Raw genomic sequence first — 7,030 nt, 5'->3', positions numbered from 1 at the left:
CAAGTATTCATAAATATGTAGGAGTTACATAGTACACAGTTTCTGTTGGAAGAATATAGAACAATTTATCAAAATTGAATAATTATAAATGACTGAGTACACAAAACATTTGGACATCTACAATCAATGATAGCCATGAGCACAGGTTCTATAGAAGTCATTACAGCAGGGATTTTCACATTCCTCACAGATTTAACAGTGCTGTCATGAAACTTACTGTTTAGGGAATTATCTGAATAACTGTTATCTGATTTAAATTATAACTAAGTAATAGACTGGTCTTTATTCTATTCTAGTGTGCTTCTCATTATGTAATTATTTGGCAGAGTAATATCTTCATGTCTAAATCATATTCATTTTTTAAAACGTGTCTCCCTTCATAGCAAAAACATACATGAAATGTAAACATAAATCCTGGAAAGATACCAAGTGCATCAAAGACACATGGCTACATATAAAAGCATTGGTTGCTATAAAACCAAAACTATGCATTGTTGAAGTGGTGAAGAATGCATACATGTCCCATTCATCATTTCTTTAATATTAATTGAGAGAGACAATGAATTTTATGGAAATAGGCTTTCTAATTTAGAGAAATATGTAAAAATATTAGAAGAGTAGATAATAAAGATGAATTTCAATATTAAATGAAAGCAATAAATATAAATTTTTAAATTTCTGTATAATCTCTGACAATTGCATTCATGCTAAACAGACTTGAAAACTTGTATATAATTAAGAAAAACATGGACTAGGCAGTATGATCTACTTTTCCTCTAGAATGTACTTTGTTCTTGACATGATGAAGCACATTCCTATGTGGTCTGAACAAAATAATATAGCACTTGGGGAAAAAGATGCATTCTAGGATACTTGCACTGGAAGCCAAGATGGAGAAGACTTTCATGGACACCATGAGTTTCCCCTTGGTGCTGTGGTAGACAGGGAGGAAGATGACCCACACACTGAAGAACACCAATATGCTGAAAGTGATGAACTTGGCTTCATTGAATGTGTCAGGCAGGTTCCTGGACAAGTAAGGCATAGTGTAGCTCCCAAATGCCATGGAGCAAAAGTAAGCCAGGAAAGAATGGAAGGCAATAGTGGAGCCCTTGTTGCATATAATAATTATGTGGCCATGTTCAGTGTAAGCATCTGAATCAATAAATGGAGAAGAGGTGCTCAGCTCATCCACAGAGCACAAGTGGGATAAGAGTACAGACAGGAATGATAAGATTAGTAGTCCTTGATATCATTATCCACCTTTTCAGCCTCCCTGGTATTGTAATCTTGAAAGCCAGAAGCACAGTAATAGTTTTGGCCAAGACTGTGGAGAGAGCCACTGTGAACAGAAATGCAAACGTACTCTGCAGGACACAGGTGGCTGTGTTGGGATGGCCAATGAAGAGCAATGGACAGAAAAAAACAGATCAGAGTGATGAGCAGAATGTAAGAGAGAGTTTGATTGTTGGGCTTGACAATGGGAGTGTGGTGGTACTTCACAAAGACACCAAGAACACCAGCTGTTAGTGCAGAGAAGCCCAAAGCCAAGTTGGTGAGTGCCATTCCCAAAGGGTCTTCATAGGCCAGAAATGTCACTGCTTTCTGGAGGCAGTGGTTCTGCTCTGTGTTTACATATTGACTTTCTGGACACCTCACACAATGATCCATATCTATTCAGGAATTAAAGTTATTGTGACTCTCTGCTCAGGTTCCCCTTTTATCTCAAGCCTTTTCCCAGCACCAGCTCTCTGGCATTTCCCCACATTTCCTTTGTTGTTTCAGATTCAAGTAAATCTGTTCTTAATAGTAATAATTAACAAATGTTCTCTAGTCACTCATTCCAGATTAATACTGCCCATTTTCTTTGTTGGACATGAATTGAACAAGTCTATCCTTCTCATTGCTATACTTAAAATATTGTAAATTAAGTGATAATATTTTTAAATTCATATTGTCATAAAATATTGAATTAAATTACATAAACCTGACTTGTCAGAGTACCATCTCCTTCTGAATTCCCTTGTGTGACTTTGTCATGTTAGTTAAGTACAAGTTTACATGCCTTGAAATTTCTTTCTTTTAGTTTTTGTTCTTATACTCAATATCAAAATTAAACTACTTTCATAGAATTTATTAAATTCTCCAGTGTGCTTATTCTCTGATAGTGCTTGTGGGGAATGAGAATTATTAGGTTCTTGAAAGATGGAAAAACTCCCTTTATGAAACTGGTTAATCATTGCCAGGGAGAAAAAATATATTTAACAAAACTCTTGTTTTAGTCTTAGATTGTAATGGAATAATTTTGTGATACTTCATCTTTTCTAAATTTTGAGTTTCATCTTGAATTCAAAAGATATAAGTATCAATGTACTTACTACATATTTTCATTAAAATAATTCTATTTCATACTTTAATTAAAAATTTTTGATATTTTTTTCAAAGTGGAATTTGTGATTTAATTGTTGAGAATTCTAATGAAAAACCTATTTATTTCATCATTTTGCTAGTGTCTACAGAATTGTTTATTCCATTATCAGTATTTTTTTGTTTCTTCTAGATATGCCCTCCTGCTGTGCTCACACTCTCAAGGCACTGTCTCTACTGTATTGCGTGTGTTTAGTTCTACTCATTTCTAAACAGAGCAAGAATGCTTCATATGCCAACCTCATATATTCTCTGGTGAAAGAACAGGGTACATAAGTCATGACAATTATAAATATATAAGTATGATTTTTTTCAATACAGATACACCTCATTTTTTAGGATTTCTGGTAGAGTTTTCACTGTTTTTAAATATTTAGCATTGATCTGTTACTCTTAAAAGGGACCTGTTTTCAGTTGTATGTACCCACCAGGAGATATATATCCCTCTTCCAACTTTGATGTGTACTAAACAAGTACATGGTACACTTATATGTATGCAGGCAAAACACTCAAAGATAAAACAAAATGAAAGAAAATCTAAAATAAAGCATTTAAAAATATGTCCACAGTTACATCAAATTTGACCTTTCTGATAACATCTGATATGTTAGATTGCCAAAGGTAAATTAAGCATCACCATTGGAAAACAAAACTGTACACTCCAGCTGTGAGGAAGTACACAACAGTATCCACATGCAATTACAGTTGCCCATTTAGACAAGAACTCAGTGACCAAACTTCTTATTTTGCCCTAGCTTTTATATTTTCACAATTGTTCAGATATCTATTATCTTTTGATCATTATTTAAACACATTGATCTTCATTTGTATACTATGTTGAAATTAGAAGCATCAAAACAAGAGTGTGCAAAGAATAATTATAAAAATTTGACATGAACCATGACTGAAATTATGCATGTAAGAGTCACAAGGATGAAACCATTAAATGTGTGTTAACTATAAACTAAGTTTGCTTTGAAATACATGAAAAGTCAGGAATTTATAGGTTGTGTGTGTGTTAAATGCCATGGTGAATCAGGCAGACTACTCTATTTTGAGTAAATTGTTCTCTGAAAAATAACAATGGCTATAATGCATCAAACAAATAAATCTGGTGGTAGTTGCAATAGCCTGAGCACCGTTTAAAGTGATAATAAAATGAAACAAAATATTTTTACTGGTAACTGAAAGAATCACAGGACTTATCTCTACTGTTCCTTTACAAAACTTGTCCATCTGCTAAGGCATTGCAGATTACTGTGGAAAGGTTGGGAATACCCCAGTTAGACTGATACTTACCTGTCTCGTTAGAAATCTCATTGTCTGGACAACGAATGCAATCATAGCAGCAGGCAGCCTTGCCCTCCTGGGGGGATTTTCTGAATCCAGGAACACAGCTCTCACTGCACACAGAATGAGGAAGCTGAGAATTAAATATAAAAGAGAAAATAGTCAGGAGTGTATAGTTTTAAAACAATAAAAATATTATTTCTCAATATTTACCAATGAGATGACAAATTTTTATAATTATTCTTTGCACACTCTTGTTTTGATGCTTTTAATTTCAACATAGTATACAAATGAAGATCAATGTGTTTAAATAATGATCAAAAGATAATAGATATCTGAACAATTGTGAAAATATAAAAGCTAGGGCAAAATAAGAAGTTTGGTCACTGAGTTCTTGTCTAAATGGGCAACTGTAATTGCATGCGGATACTGTTGTGTGCTTCCTCACAGCTGGAGTGTACAGTTTTGTTTTCCAATGGTGATGCTTAATTTACTTTGGCAATCTGACAGGATTTAGAATTCCCATATAAACTATTCTTTGTGAATCTCTGTGAGATATCATCTACATTAGGGTACTAGAAGCTAGAAGACATATTTCATAATGAAGTATTGCTATTTCATTGGCTATTGTTAGGGATTGAATAAAATCAAAAAGGGATGTGAAGAGCAGTGTTCACATCAGTCTACTTCCTGACTGACAATACAACATTTCTCAGGTTTCTCACTTTCTCAGGTTCTTGCCAACATGATTGCCTGAATCATTATGAACTGCTCATGCCAAATGTGACCCAATAAAGTCTTTGTTCTTATGTTTGTCAGCCTGTTTTTCTTTTTTTTTTTTTTTGGTTCTTTGACAGATTATTTCCTTTTTTTTAAAATCAGGAAGACATGTATTTAAACCATGCACATGTGCCTTTCATGCTATTGTACATTGCCATGTGCCTGAAATCAAATGACCATGCACTGATATTTTCTAATCTGGCAGTCAAATTACTACATTTGTCAAGTGGTTGCAGGACAAGAATGAAATCTCAATAAATAGACACTGTATTTATTACTGGAAATAAGTGCCCACAGAAAAAATATAGAAAAATAAATAATCCCATTCCTCAGAATAATAGAAAACTTCCTCATATGACAGTAATTTTGTTCATACTGATGGGCATTCTGTAAGGAACCAACTATCATAACATTCACAAACAAATGTTATTGACATAAAGTTCAAAGCAATGAGACAAAATGCATCCCACCTCTGTAAATCCTATAGCCCACTGTATCATATACTCAGACAAAAAGAGTTCTTGGCCCTGTGGAGCTTTTGGAGAAAATGTTCCAAATTTCATCTTTTGTCTGAGGCCATCTGGAAAATCTCAGAGGTTGAGAATATCATATTCTGCTTCTAATTTCCTTTGTGAATCCAAAACCATAAGGTTTCCAGCACCATTTTTGAAATGGATATTCTTGAGATAAGAGTGAAGTTAAAAGAGATACAAAATTTGATGATGAATTTATTCCCAGAAAGATCAACAGAATCCATTGAAGCAATGGGTCTCATTTGTCCTAAATCCCTGATATGCATTGTAAGTTATACCATTGTTGGACCCCAAAGTTTAGGCTCTCAAGTAGGCGCCCCAAGAACCCAGACTCCAGTCCAGTTGATGCAAAAGCACGAGGATTTATTAAAGCTTCTGTACAGAAGATTGCTTTCAACATTATAGAGCTCAAATCCTAGAGATGTGTGGGGTAAAATGTGAGTGTTCCTGTTGATCTCCTCAATGGCAAATATGAAGGCCAAAGAAAACTGGTAGCTCCTCAACTTGAATCTGCAGAGAAGGATTGTCAATATTCATGGCGTGGACACATATCATACCTAACAGTATGTTGCTGGACTACATTGTAGATGGTATGGTAGCAATGGCTTGTATATATCTATGAACAATAATTTTTTCATCAGAGGAATTTTTTTGAATGCCACATTATCTAATAAGTGATGGTTTAATTATCTAAAAGACATGGGTATGTCTAAAATTTCCTGGCAGGAATCTTGACCTGCACTAATATTAACCTTGGAATCTCTAGTATGGGGGAATATAAATAAAACCACCTAAATTTATTATACTTTAATGATATAAACAGCTGATGGTGACTTCCATCCTTAAAGGCTTCCCTGTTCTGCACTATAAAACGCCAATTCCCCCACATCACAATCACTCTGTCTGTATAAAGATGGAGAGACAGCAGCCTTTCACTGGTTTTGATGAAGGACCAATAATGATTATGGGGATGTCAGCCTGTGTTGAAAATATAAATCCCAAAGCAACCTTGGATCTGAACCTGAGAAGGTTTAGGAGTCCAGCATCAAAACACATCTCTTTGAACAAGCTTCCCTCTCTCTCATGCCATCTTCCTCTCCTTTCTGAGAGCCATACAATGAAGAACATAATGACTGAGTGAACTTCTTATAGTTTATCAGTCTACAGTCATAACTTGAATCCCCTGGGCTACTTAGTGCCAATTTTTTGCTATTTCTACCATTTATCTGCCTTTTTCTTTATTCTTTCAATATGTTCTTACCTCCCACACAAAGTGGATTGCAAAACAACCTTGAGTGCCCTGATGATAGATGTAATTACATTATCCTGGAGCTGAGTACAACTTGAACAGAATATATGACCTGGTTTATTGCACACATGACTTGAGGATTCTCATCAAGATGGAAGCAACCATTTGCCTTGGCAGCTAGTTTGCTAATGATATCATAAAGCAAGCATATTCAATGTGACTTTTTGGAACCATCCAAAATGGTGACCATTGTTATATGTCATTGTCCCATTGAGTTCAGTAGGATCCACACACCCATATATATGTGACCATGGAGAAAACATAAAACCTCTGTGGTGTTTGTTTTGTCATTATTAATGCTTTTCCTCTATTTTGTTTTAACATTAATACGTTATTAAGTGATATAATTACTAGCTTCTAAAAAGATCCTTATTAAAATCACAATACTCAACAGAGACTCTAAGGATGAATTGCCATGTGAGAGAGAAACTGTAGTCAGGAAAGCGCTTCTATGGTAGGCTCTACTGGGTCTCACTGCTAATTTTGACTGGTACATCCAAGTCAATTTTCTTCTAACTGGGGTAAAATGTTTTTTGCCCCTCATGCTTGTTTGATATCTGAGTATCTGCTTTTGTTTCTGCCCAAAGTAACAACATGTTGACTAAAGATCCCTCTGTGTGAGATTTTCCTTTTACAATGAAAAAGATAAAAATCTAATCTCAACAAACAATAATCATAAAATCTTGTTTTT

At 34.7% G+C, this 7,030-nt stretch overlaps 1 pseudogene; it reads right to left on the bottom strand.

Annotated features, from left to right (window-relative positions):
- Positions 1-751: 751 nt before the first annotated feature.
- LOC114687899 lies at positions 752-5,144 on the bottom strand (annotated as a pseudogene).
- Between the last annotated feature and the right edge of the window lie 1,886 nt (positions 5,145-7,030).

This window comes from Peromyscus leucopus, chromosome 23 (assembly GCF_004664715.2).
Source record: "Peromyscus leucopus breed LL Stock chromosome 23, UCI_PerLeu_2.1, whole genome shotgun sequence".
NCBI classification, from domain to species: domain Eukaryota; kingdom Metazoa; phylum Chordata; class Mammalia; order Rodentia; family Cricetidae; genus Peromyscus; species Peromyscus leucopus.
The sequence above is the reverse complement of the archived record's forward strand: the minus strand, read 5'-3'. Positions and strand labels throughout refer to the sequence as shown.